Source organism: Neofelis nebulosa, chromosome 9 (assembly GCF_028018385.1).
Source record: "Neofelis nebulosa isolate mNeoNeb1 chromosome 9, mNeoNeb1.pri, whole genome shotgun sequence".
NCBI lineage: Eukaryota > Metazoa > Chordata > Mammalia > Carnivora > Felidae > Neofelis > Neofelis nebulosa.
Genome location: NC_080790.1, coordinates 105,884,710 through 105,898,049, shown reverse-complemented (window position 1 = coordinate 105,898,049; position 13,340 = coordinate 105,884,710).

Genomic DNA, 13,340 nt, shown 5'->3' with positions numbered 1-13,340 from the left:
TTGCTTTTAGCTCCTTTCAGTGGACAGAACTGCATATATATTCTCTTATCTTTGAATGAAGTGTTTGCTTCATGTCCACATCTAACCCAGTCTCTAAGTCTCAGTGTAATTTTCCTTCATCCCATGAAATCAACCTTGACACCAATGCTAGAAGAAATATTTTACTTTTCTGAAATTGCATAGATCTTAATCTGTATCACATTTTGCTTTTCCCCATGGAATATGTCAATTCCTATACTTACATTATAGTTGATGCTAGACCATAAGTGCTCTCAAAGAAAGACCCAATTTTAATTTTTTTGTATAGGACATTTTATAGGGTTTTTTTTTTTGCATGTATAATAAACAGTAGAGCCACATTTTCTGGGGAGTCACACATTTTGAAACAGATAATTATTTTATTTATAAAAGTGAATTAATTTCAAAAAGCATTTTAGATTTTCTCAACAAAATAAGGCTCTTTAAGAGGAAACAAAATTACTAAAGCATATAGAACAATGTTTACAACCTTACAGTTATAAAATAGCTGTGAATTATTTCTCTTGTCCCTTATAAAACTACTTTCTCACAGAAAGGATTTAATGATTTTTTAATAATCTCAATATATTAATTCATTCTAATAAAGCAGCAAGCTTCTTATTATGTCTTAGGAAGTAAAAATGCAACTAGAAATGCACTAAAAAAATAGGATAGAACTGGTTAAATATTGTAACAGATATATTTTATAAATAAGACTGTAATATTTGTTTTGTGATTTTAGTTATGAGAAATGATCAACATTGGCACTTTCCCTCTATTGAGACTTCTTTTCCTCCATTTTTATATTTTTAGGATACTGACAGACTCTTTAAAGGATGTTTGATAAGCCCTTTGATTTCTTTTCTCATTTTGCACATACTATTTAGGAAGCCTGACTGGCCATATTACCATATGTTATCTTATCAAAATTCTTTTGAGGAGTGTGTGTGTGTGTGTGTGTGTGCACGCGCAGAAAAAAATCTTTTATTGTAAGTTCTATTTTTCCTTTTCTCTATCACTGAATTGGCACACTATGTCATGTATATCATATTTCACCCCAGGCCAACAAGACATTCATTCAGCATCCAGTCAAACATCTTTATTACTTTGTGATTCTGATCTTATTTCCTGGCACTAGACCATATGTTATTGTTGATGACAAGGTTAATAAACATCACAGCTCTAAGAATTGCCAGAAAATGATCAGTTTGTCTTCTCCACTTGCCTTTTCTTCTCAGAAATAGGGTCATTTGACCCCACTGTCAGTCCTTTAGAACCAATTTTGACCTCAGAAAGAGAGATTTAAAGTGTTCACAAGTCTCTGGTGCCTAGAATCAAATCCTTCCTGCTCTAACTCTAGATGGTACAGGGCCTCTGCAATTTTTTCTTGGGGCCAGATTTCCAATTTCCACCCCAGTTGCTACTGTTGAATCTCCTGTTGTTCCTTATCATTGCAGACAGTCTGATTTCCAAATTTCTCTAGGACCTGAGAATCTGCCTTCCTCTTATATGTTAACGTCCCAGAGTCTGAGGATTGCTCCCCACTAATCTCATCAGCAACTCAGACACCTGGCTGAATTTCTCAGAAATGCTAGAAACATTGTGTAAAACGTGAACTGTGTTCCAACTCTAGGCAATGTATTTTCACTTCTACTCAATTCAACTCAAAAAAGATTCATTAAGCAACTTCAGAGCCTAGTCCCATACTAGAGTCTGGGGATATGAAGATAAATGAAACATACTAATGTTCTCAAAAAGTTCCTAGGATTGTTGAGGAGACTGCAATGCAAATATAGTACACAACTGTGTATTAAGTATTAGACATATGGGCTCCATACTGGGTGTGGAGCCTGCTTAAGATTCTCTCCCCACCTTGCCCCTCACACTTGCGCTCTCTCTCTCTCTCTCTCTCTCAAAAAAAAAAAATAGACATATAGACATAGAGAGAGAAGCAGCTTTGAGGAAGCAATAGCCAACCATCTGGGAGGAAAATATGGAAATGACATAGTTTTCATGTGCAGTGGCTACATAACCATCACGCCTAGGTTTTAGCCTTTGGCAATTAGAAGATATGGTAGCTCACATTGTTGGCCCCAATATACAAAAATATATATACTTCTTCACATGACTTTATGGGGGCAGTCACCTGTCACATCTGTTAATGCTGAGAAAATACTAGTCATAATGCAAGCAGCGGTGTGGAATGGATTTGCATAAGGGAGTTTGTGCTTTTGTGATGTTACTGTTGTCATAAGGAGATGCTCAGGTCAGTCTTTGGGTATCAGGAGGAGATTGAGAGACAGATGGAATGAAGGTGCTCCAACTAAGCTACCTCAGTCAAGCTAGCCTAGAGCAGCATGCCCCACTGACACACAGAGGTGTGAGAAAGCCCAGCTGAGATCAGCTCATCGTTGGCCTCATGATATATACAAACAAATTGTTGTTGTGTTCAGCCCCTTAGTTTTTGGTGGTTTATCATGCAGCAATAGCTAGTCATACAGGAATCACTGAAGCTATTGAACAGTTTATCAGGTGTATATTTTAGAAAGACCAGTTCAAAAAACATATTGACAGTAAATTTGAAGGGGAAGAGATTAGAGGTGGACAGAGAAGCAAGAGATTACAATATTTAGCTAAGAAATTATGAAGGATTGAATGACAGTGACAGTGAAAAAAAGAAAAATGGATTCAAGAGTGATATAGGATGTGGGCCATAGTTATTTATTGGATGTGGATGAAGAAGGAAATGATGCAGTTGAGGACAGCTTGCTGATTTGTAGGTTAGATTACTGACAAATCTGACTGTGATAAATGGAAAATACAGGAGTTCAGGCAGCTTTGTTAATGGACAGGAAAAAACAGCAGGCCAGTAACCCATTCCCTTCTTAGCAGAGATACCTGGAAGTAATGAATTCAGTCAAATCTTCATGTAAATGTGGTAAGGACTTGGAGACAAGACCTCCTGGTAAACATACAAATGTTTGTTGGTAGAACAATACCAGGGAGATCTTACCTATGATTTTTCCCCCCATGGGATATACCTGGTCTCTCTCGGTTACTTATTGTTCACAAAACTGAAATTTGTGGATTTATAAGTCATGAATGACTGAAGAATGGAACGTTGTACCATAGACCATAATTAGCAGAATATAAAATGAGCTTTTCTAAAATGAAAATGCGTCTCTTTGTGTGAGTAATATCTCCATATATATTGCTCTGTCTGTTAAATATGAAACAAAAATTCAGTGAAATGAGGGACAAACATAGTCTTTTGTGGATCTGTATCTCAATATTTCAGATTCCTCCAAGAAATGAATGTTTTACCAGTGACACCTGCTTCCTTTGAATTATTGGTAAGTTTTGGATTAGGTAGGATCTATCACTGTGAGTCTCCTTTGACAGTTCAACACTTTGTGTTCTCAAATGTGGGTATAAGTGCTGGGGCAGGGACAGGGTATGGTAACTTGGATTGAGGACAATGTTAATAAAGGAAGCAGAAGACACCAACAAGGATCTGGCACTTTTCTTCATAATCAATGAATATCCTCCAAAGACAGGCTCCTCCCAAGGAGTGTAATGAATAGGGCTAGGGGCCAACTCATGTAAGATAAAAGACTTTCTTTGATTACAACATGAGGACAGTGTGGATGGAGTGAGTGCCAAAAGTTGCCAGAAAGAGATAGTATATTTCTCCCAAACAGTAGGGCGTATTAAGCAAACAAACAACAGTTGTCTTAATGAAGTTTTCTCTGAGTTGGCATACAGTTTTAATGTCCAGATAGGTTTGATGTCAAACTCTTGGTTATTCTGGAATCACGTGAAATGGTGTGTTCATCATTTTGCTCATTCAATGGGTTTGTGCTTTATTTCTCTCCAAATATTAACCTCTTAAGAGCAGGAGTGTGTTGTACAACAGTAACTCTTAAACTGAGATTCTGACTCACCAAGTCTGGGGTGGAGCCTCAGAACCTGCATGTCTAACAGCCCATAGGGTGTTGCTGATGCTGCTGGTCCATGGACCACATGATAGATCATTCAGCAGAGCAAGGGTATCTCACAGTTGTTTATTTTGGCTTCTTAATTATGGAAATTATTCCAATGCTTGTCCTCCATAAAGAAATTCTCCATTTAGGTGAAGCTCCTTTATTGTCTTTTTTCTTTTTCTGGAGAGCAGAAAAGACCCTGGTATCAAAATAGCACTTTCCGGGGCGCCTAGGTGGCTCAGTCAGTTAAACGTCCAACTTCGGCTGATGTCATGATCTCACAGTTTGTGATTTTGAGCCCCGCATCAGGCTCTGTGCTGACAGCTTGGAGCTTGGAGCCTGCTTCAGATTCTGTGTCTCCCTCTCTCTCTCTCTCTCTCTCTCTGCCCCTCCCCACACACATGCTTTCTCTCTCTCTCTCAGAAATAAGCATTAAAACAAAATAAAACACTTCCTCCCTATCCACTACAAAGTGGCTGCTAGCTGCCTTGAAATGAGAATATGACTCCCATCAATGGCAATATATTGGTGAATTGTCCTCAGCAAACTAAATTACAAGCACAGGAAGACTTTTGCAGAAAAGTGGGGTTTTAAAATTTTTTTTAACATTTATTCATTTTTGAGAGACAGAGAGAGACACAGCGCAAGCGGTAGTGAGGCAAAGAGAGAGGGAGACACAGAATCTAAGGCAGGCTCCAGGCTCTAAGCTGTCAGCACAGAGCCCAATGCGGGGCTTGAAATCACAAACTGCAAGATCATGATTGAGTGGAAGTCAGATGCTTAACCAACTGAGCCACCCAGGTGCCCTTGTAGAAAAGTGCTTTTGAAGAAACCTCAGGGCACCTAATTTCTTTCTTTTCCACCCCACCTACTTCACAGGGCACAGTTAAAATTCTCTCCTACTCCCCAGCCCCTGCTTGTACCTGCTACACTCATCAGTCCTATTGATTTAGAGTATTACCCTCTACCAAATTTCACGATCATTTACACATTTCCCATGCTTGACTTGTCTCCCCTAGAAAATGTTAAGCTTTTGGAGATCAAAGATAGTAACAATAACAACTACGTCAGTTAACAATCAAATATTAACTATGTGTCAGGCATTTCGTATTTTCTTCCTACTCTCTATGACTAACCGCATGATGTGTACATTATACGTTCTGCTTGGTTTGGTCACAAGAGTGAACACCTTATTAAGAAAAATAAACCAGTATGTTTTTTTGTACTAAAATAACCCTTCAAAGAAGTTCCTTGAAGATCCAGCAGATAGAAGGCATCACCTAAACAGTTAGAAAATGTCATAAAGATATTTCTTAAATATTGGAACTGTTTGTCAAGATCCTTACTTTATTTATTGGTATTTTTGCACCCCACATTTTTTCCTATTTACAATTCATATGTCTGAAGTTGCCATTATCCTGTGAGTATGCATTTGGCAAATATTTAGTAAGCACATGTAATATACCAGGAATCAGTTAGTTGCTAGGGACAGAAGGTGAGCAAAATAGACAATACCCCTGATATTATGGTGTTTGCAAGCTTGTGGGGTAAAGGAGGTATGGGGAGAGGACAAACAATAAACAAGCAAATAATAAGTCAGATAAGTAAGGAGGATAGTGTTACCTAGATTGGGGTAGCAACCTGAAATGGGCAAGAGAGCAAATCAATGAACATTTGTTTTCCATATATGACTGTCCAACATAACGTTTTTAGTTTGAGATGAACCTATATCCTGTGACAGAATATTGATACATTTCAAAAAAGGTTCTACGTTATTCCTGACAACTTGAAAAACCTTCTGTGGACATGCCTGAGCATTTGCTGTCCAACAACCCCAACTGGACAATAGCTGGCTTCCTTTTTCTTTTCCTTCTGCTGTGAATGTGATGACATACTATCGGGGGCCCCAACTACTTCCTTCCTCAAATGGGATTATACCTTATTAAACCAACTTGGAGAAGAGAATTGAATAAGTAAAGAATCAGCAGGCATGGGGGTGTGGGTGTCTATCCCAGATATGCAAGTATATAAGAAACGGAAGCTGGAACAGACAAAGTAATCCTAGTATTTATTTGGTCAAAATATTGATGTTCCTAAGTTTTCAACCCTGATTTATGTCATCTTCTTTAAATGCAAGATGTAACATTGCTTTTAGTGTTATGTGGTCTGAAGAGTAAGTGGACATGGAAATAGAAGTAGGAGGAGACTTGAAAGCACTAGAAGGGAAGATAATGAGGCCGCTGCTAACGTGTTTGCACAAGGGCAGGAAGACTATCCTTACTGTTGAAAGATATGATCTTGTAGCCTTTTCCATCTCAACTTCATTTTTCTCATCTACTGACTGAGGATCCAGATGATCTGTAGGCCAACCTACAGATCAACAGTCCTTGGCTTTGTTCCAGCAGTGAAATAAGGAGTCCACATTCCTTGGCTTTGTTCTAGCAGTGAAACCCATATGCCTAGCACAAACCAACAGAAACCACCTTTCGGCTAGTATCCAAAATCTATAAAGAGCTCATCAAACTCCACACCCGAAAAACAAATAACCCAGTGAAGAAATGGGCAGAAAACATGAATAGACACTTCTCTAAAGAAGACATCCGGATGACCAACAGGCACATGAAAAGATGTTCAACGTCGCTCCTCATCAGGGAAATACAAATCAAAACCACACTCAGATACCACCTCACGCCAGTCAGAGTGGCCAAAATGAAGAAATCAGGAGACTATAGATGCTGGAGAGGATGTGGAGAAACGGGAACCCTCTTGCACTGTTGGTGGGAATGCAAATTGGTGCAGCCGCTCTGGAAAGCAGTGTGGAGGTTCCTCAGAAAATTAAAAATAGACCTACCCTATGACCCAGCAATAGCACTGCTAGGAATTTATCCAAGGGATACAGGAGTACTGATGCATAGGGGCACTTGTACCCCAATGTTTATAGCAGCACTCTCAACAATAGCCAAATTATGGAAAGAGCCTAAATGTCCATCAACTGATGAATGGATAAAGAAATTGTGGTTTATATACACAATGGAATACTACGTGGCAATGAGAAAAAATGAAATATGGCCTTTTGTAGCAACGTGGATGGAACTGGAGAGTGTGATGCTAAGTGAAATAAGCCATACAGAGAAAGACAGATACCATATGGTTTCACTCTTATGTGGATCCTGAGAAACGTAACAGAAACCCATGGGGGAGGGGAAGGGAAAAAAAAAAAAAGAGGTTAGAGTGGGAGAGAGCCAAAGCATAAGAGACTGTTAAAAACTGAGACAAACTGAGGGTTGATGGGGGGTGGGAGGGAGGGCAGGGTGGGTGATGGGTATTGAGGAGGGCACCTTTTGGGATGAGCACTGGGTGTTGTATGGAAACCAATTTGACAGTAAATTTCATATATTAAAAAAAAATAAATAAAATAAAATAAAATAAAATGGCATTTAGCCATTTTAGTTGCTAACATAAAAAAAAAAAGAAAAAAAAAAAGAAACCACCTTTCCTGTCATCGTTCACAGGAAGCTCCTCAAAAGCCTGTGGTGACTGACAATGTTTATCATTGGAATGAAAGTTAGTAACGTCTCACCTCCAGTGTGGAAATATCCACACTTCTAGGATAGCATACTGTTGTCTCTAAAGAGAACTACAAATTGAATTCTGAGTTTAATTGTAATATACAAATCATTAAGTGCCATGATTATATCATTGTACCCTGATCTAGTTTTGCAAAATCCGATTGCACCCTTACAGGTTGATATTTTGATATTCTCTGTTGAGGAGACAAGTAGTAATAAAGGTTTTGTTAGTCTTTGTATGTTATGATAGTCACAATTCCCTAAAATTCTGAGCCTGAGACACGGATTCAGGAGTAGGTAATTCACTGAGGAAGGATTCTCGGGAGAAAATGATTAGAACAGGGGGAAAATGTAAGGCAAGGGCATGGTCTCAGCTGGAATCTAGTCTCTGATCCCACTGGGAGTTCAGGAGAATGAGTTGTATCACTATCACTTGGTCTTTTGTACCTCTGTGTCTATCAGTTGTTGGCTGTAGGATGTCCTTTTCTTCCAGGAAGAAAGATTTATAACCTATCGTAGAAGGCAACTCTCATTGACTAAGGGCAGTTCTATGCAGTCATGAACCATAAACAACCAATAGTTATTAGAGAAGCTGAAATATGGGTTGCACTGGCCCATGAGTACACCAGCCTCATAGTGGTGATCTAAAAGCATCCACCACATTCCCCTTTCTTTTTTTCATCTGGGAAAACTTCCTTCTGGCCTTCTGTTGTATTCTCTCACCATTCCCTTTTCATTTTCCTTTAGTGTTCAAGCTCTCCTTTGTTCTACTCTCAAAAGTTATGAATGATTGCATTATTCCTTGAAAAATTAACCCAACCTGTGAATGACTAATGGCTTCTCAGGAGAGAATAGATCTCTGAATTTTGGGATCAAAGCACAATAATTTAAAGATAGTGTACTGGGACCCTTTTGATGTTGTACACCTGACAACCAGGATTTTCATACAACACGCAGACACACACACACACATGCACACACACACACACACACACACACACACACTGTCCTAGATGTTTTGATTTTTTTTCAGTCTTCTAAATGCACCTTATATTTATTTATTTATTTATTTATTTTTAATTTACATGCAATTTAGCATATACTGCAATAATAATTTCAGGAATAGAATCCAGTGATTCATCCCCTACATATAACACCAGTGTTTATCCTCCTTAATGTTCCTTGCCCGTTTAGCCCTTCCCCTCACCCACAACTCCTCCAGCAACCCTCAGTTTGTCCTCTATATTTACGAGTCTCTTATGTTTTGTCCCTCTCCCTGTTTTTATATTATTTTTGCTTCCCTTCCTTTCTGTTCATCTGTTTTGTATCTTAAATTCCATATATGAGTGAAGTCATGTAATATTTGTCATGCTGTTACTAATTTACCTTAGCATAATACACTCTAGTTCCATCCATATTGTTGCAAATGGCAAGAGTTCCTTCTTTTTTGACTGCTGAGAAATATTCCATTGTGTATATAAGCCACTTCTTTGTCCATTCGTTATCAATGGACATTTGGGTTCTTTCCATACTTTGGCTATTGTCAATAATGTTGCTATAAGCATTAGGGTGCATGTGCCCCTTCAAAAAAGCACACCTGTATCCTTTGGATAAATACCTAGTATTGCAATTGCTGGGTCATAGAGTTCTATTTTTAATATTTTGAGGCACTTCCATACTGTTTTCCAGACAGGCTTCACCAGTTTGCATTCCCACCAGCAGTGCAAAAGGGTTCCCCTTTCTCGCCATCCTTGCCAATATCTGTCATTGCCTGAGTTGTTAATTTTAGCCATTCTAACTGGTATGAGGTGGTATCTCATTGTGGTTTTAATTTGTATTTCCCTGATGATGCATGATGTTGAGGATTTTTTCATGTGTCTGTTAGCCATCTGGATGTCTTCTTTGGAAAAGTGTCTATTCATGTCTTTTTCCCATTTCTTCACTGGGTTATTTGTTTTTTGGGTGTTGAGTTTGACAAGTTATTTGTAGATTTTGGATACTAACCCTTTATCTGATATTTAGTTTGCAAATATCTTCTCCCATTCCATTGGTTGCTTTTTAGTTTTGCTGATTGTTTCCTTCACCGTGTGGAAGCTTTTTATCTTGATGAGGTCCCAATAGTTCATTTTTGCTTTTGTTTCCCTTGCCTCCAGAGACATGTTGAGTAAGAAGTTACTGCAGCTAAAGTCAAAGAGGTTTGTGCCTGCTTTCTCCTCTAGGATTTTGATGGCTTTCTGTCTTACATTTAGGTCTTTCATCCATTTTGAGTTTATTTTTGTCTATGGTGTAAGAAAGTGGTCCAGGTTCATTCTTCTGCATGTTGCTGTCCAGTTTTCCCAACATCATTTGCTGAAGAGATTGTCTTTATTCCATTGGATGTTATTTCCTGCTTTGTCAAAGATTAGTTGTCGATTAAAATTTTCTCTTTCTGTATCCAAGAAAAAGAAAAGGAGAAAAAGAAAAAAGATGAACTAGCAAGCAGAATGAAACCTGAATGAAGTTACACCCAGTATCCCCTAAATTCAAACTATGAAGCACCCTATAGTTTGTACACTAAGCAGGCGAAGAGACTTGTTTGTGGTGGTCCTCTAGGGCATGTGCTAGGAGGGCACAGTTGGGTGGGACTTGGTGTAATGGCTCTGTCCTCCACTAGGTGGTGCCGCTTAGCTTACTGGGGTGATTGGTGTGGCACACGCATGTTATATGCACATGCACGCGGGAGAGGTGAAAATGGCACATGCAGCTTCCTAGTTTCTGGCACAGGAACTCTGCACTCTCACTGACCCACAATCAAGCAGCCCTCCTTTGTTTCTGGCTTCTGTCCACTCCCTGCTTCTATGCTGTCCCCTTTTACACTGTCCCTGTCCAAACTGTCAACCTGCCAGGTGGCACTTCCCTCCCAAATTTCATCTCAGATGGGGCTGTCTTTCCAAACCCCTCACTTCTGAGAACCTTGCATCTGGGACTCACTCCAGCCCTCTCTCCCTCTCTGGGGGAGAGTCTCACTGAGCAATGGCCAGGTGCTGGCTTGCCCAAAAGAATATTCATGTGATCACGCTGCAGCAGAGCTTCAGAGATTGTGGCTGGGTGCTGACTTGCTCCAGAAAATGTCTGTGGGATTGCACAGTGGCCAAGGTTCAGAGATTATGGCAAATCACAACACACAGCTGGTGCCAGGTTTCACTGCACTCTGGTGTCTTTGGTCCAATACCAGCCAACATGGCTGTTCTCCAGAGTCCAAAGTCCATCGGGATCTTTGCCTGTGGAGAGACTGTATGGCCTCTACCCAATGCCCTCCAAGCAGGGGAAGCACTTTTCCCTGTGTGGCCCATGGACCCCCCCGCGCCCCCCCCACCGCCGGACCCCAGACATTGCTGCCTGCTCCTGAGGATTCACCCTTCCTCCCCACCAGAGCACCACCAGGTATTGAGCTATGGAATTCCAGCTCTGCACTCCCCTGCTTATAGAACCCTAATGGTATTGAAACCCTCTCCTCTCTCCCTGTCAATGGTTTTGGGGAACAGTTTTCTTCAGTCTCTTGCGAGTGTTCCCACTCTTTCTCTTTCTCTCTAGCTACTTTTGGGGGCAGTGCTTTTCCTGTACTTTCCCAAAGTGCCAGCCTGTCCCTCCTTTTCTCTGTCCTCTCTCTGCAAAAACAGCTCCCTACCCTCCATGGCTTCTCTCTTCCCCAGTTCACCTCTCCGCACCATGTACTGCCAAGTTCTGTGGCTCAAGTTATACAGATTGTTGTGTTAATCCTCAGATCAATTTCCTAGGTATACAAAATAGTTTGGTGCTGATGTAGCTGCATTTCAGGGATGAGAGAAGCAGAGAACTTCCATGCTGCTCCGCCATCTTGGCTCCCTCCTCTCTTTTATTGTTTTTTTTTTTTTCAGGGAATCTAGAATTTATTTTATTTTTAAAGTTTATATTGAGAGAGTGAGAAAGCATGAGTGAGGGAGGGGCAGAGAGAGAGGAGAAGGTGAGATTCCCAAGCAGGTTCTGCGCCATCAGTGAGGATTCTGACATGAGGCTCAAGGCCATGAACCATGAGATCATGACCTGGGCTGAAGTCACAAACTTAACCGACTAAGCCAGCCAGGTGCCCCAAAACTTATTTTTAAATGTTGATGACTGGGGCCCCTGGGTGGCTCAGTCGGTTAAGTGTCCAACTCTTGATTTTGGTTCAGGTCATGAATTCATGGTTTGTGAGTTCAAGCCCTTTATGGGGTTCTGTGTTGACAAGGCAGAGCCTGGTTGGGACTCTCTCTCTCCCTCTCTCTCTCTCTGCCCCTCCCCTGCTCACACTCTCCCCCCAGCCCCTCTCTCTCAAAATAAATAAACATCTTTTTAAGGGTTGATGACTAACTGAAAGAAAACTAAACAACTAACATTGTCAGAACCAAACAATACATTTATTAACTGAATTTCACCTGGATGCTTTTGATTTGTATCTTTTGCCACGGAGTATTTCCTGATTGATGATTACTATTTCTTCCTATTTGAGTCAACAACAACAACAGGAAGTACTAGAGGGTGATCCTTTCTGTCATCTATTGTTATTCAAAGGTAGCTCAACCAAGAGCATCTTGTGTTTTTTTCCCTATACAATTCTGCTTTGAGTCATTTCCCATCCCAGTGACAGCTTCTTATTCTACCTTCTTTATTCCTGTCTCTATTTACTGTTATTGTTCTCAGGGCTTCAATTCCTTAACCCTCTTGTCTTCTCACTCAGCACCTGGAGTTCCCAACCACTCTTCTGGAAACCTTGAGGAGGTCCATGGCTATGCTATGAAGGGTGTCAATGAACACCTGGAAATTCCTTAGCAAATTGTGTGTACGTGTTGTGCATTTTTATGTAGAAGATTTTGTAATTTTTATCAGCTTCTAAAAGCAGTACTCACTTGTCCTGGGCTATTTCATTATCCATACTTGCAGATACACTAGTATCTTACAACTAGGCCATAACATGTTCCCTTCCCCTCCTTTTAAAAATATTTTAGTGGGGATGCTTGGGTGGCTTAGTTGGTCAGTCATCCAACTCTTGATCTCAGCTGAGGTCATGATCTCACAGTTCATGAAACTGAGCTCTGTGTCAGGCTCTGAGCTGACAGTGTGGAGCCTGCTTGGGATTCCCTCTCTCTCCCTCTCTCTGCCCCTCCCCACTCACATGCATGCTCTCTCTGTCAAAATAAATGAATAAACTTAAAATATATATATTTTAATGGATCCCTGCTGCCCTCCAAATCAAATGCAGATTTTTTTGACTAGCACACAGGGTCTGTTCTCATCACTTCCAGCCTTGCACCCTATGTCCCATCAACTGTAACTCCTCACAATCTCACGTTTCCTCATGCTTTGTTGTTTGTGCACATGTCACCAACACTTCTCCCCACTTCTCACCCATCTGCACATGGACAGTTCATGTTTATCCTTGGGTTGAATTCTCCCAGATGCAGACCCTAAGACAAGGACGTGAGTGTGTTTTATTTGGGAGTTGATGCCAGGAACCACCAATGGGGGACAGAGAATGGGAAGCATCCAGTAAAAGATACGTCATGAAGGCAGTTACCACTGTGGGCAATTAGAGACACTCCAGCCCACTAAGGAACTGAGAGTGTAGAAAAACTTCCGTTATCTCACCAGTAAAGTCAGGAAGCTGGTGTGTTTATCCACCAACTCCTGGAAATCTCTGGTTGAAAGCCACTCTTGGGGTGACTTCTGGCAGCAATTGGGCATATGTCAAAGGAAAAGCCCTTGGGTGGTGAGT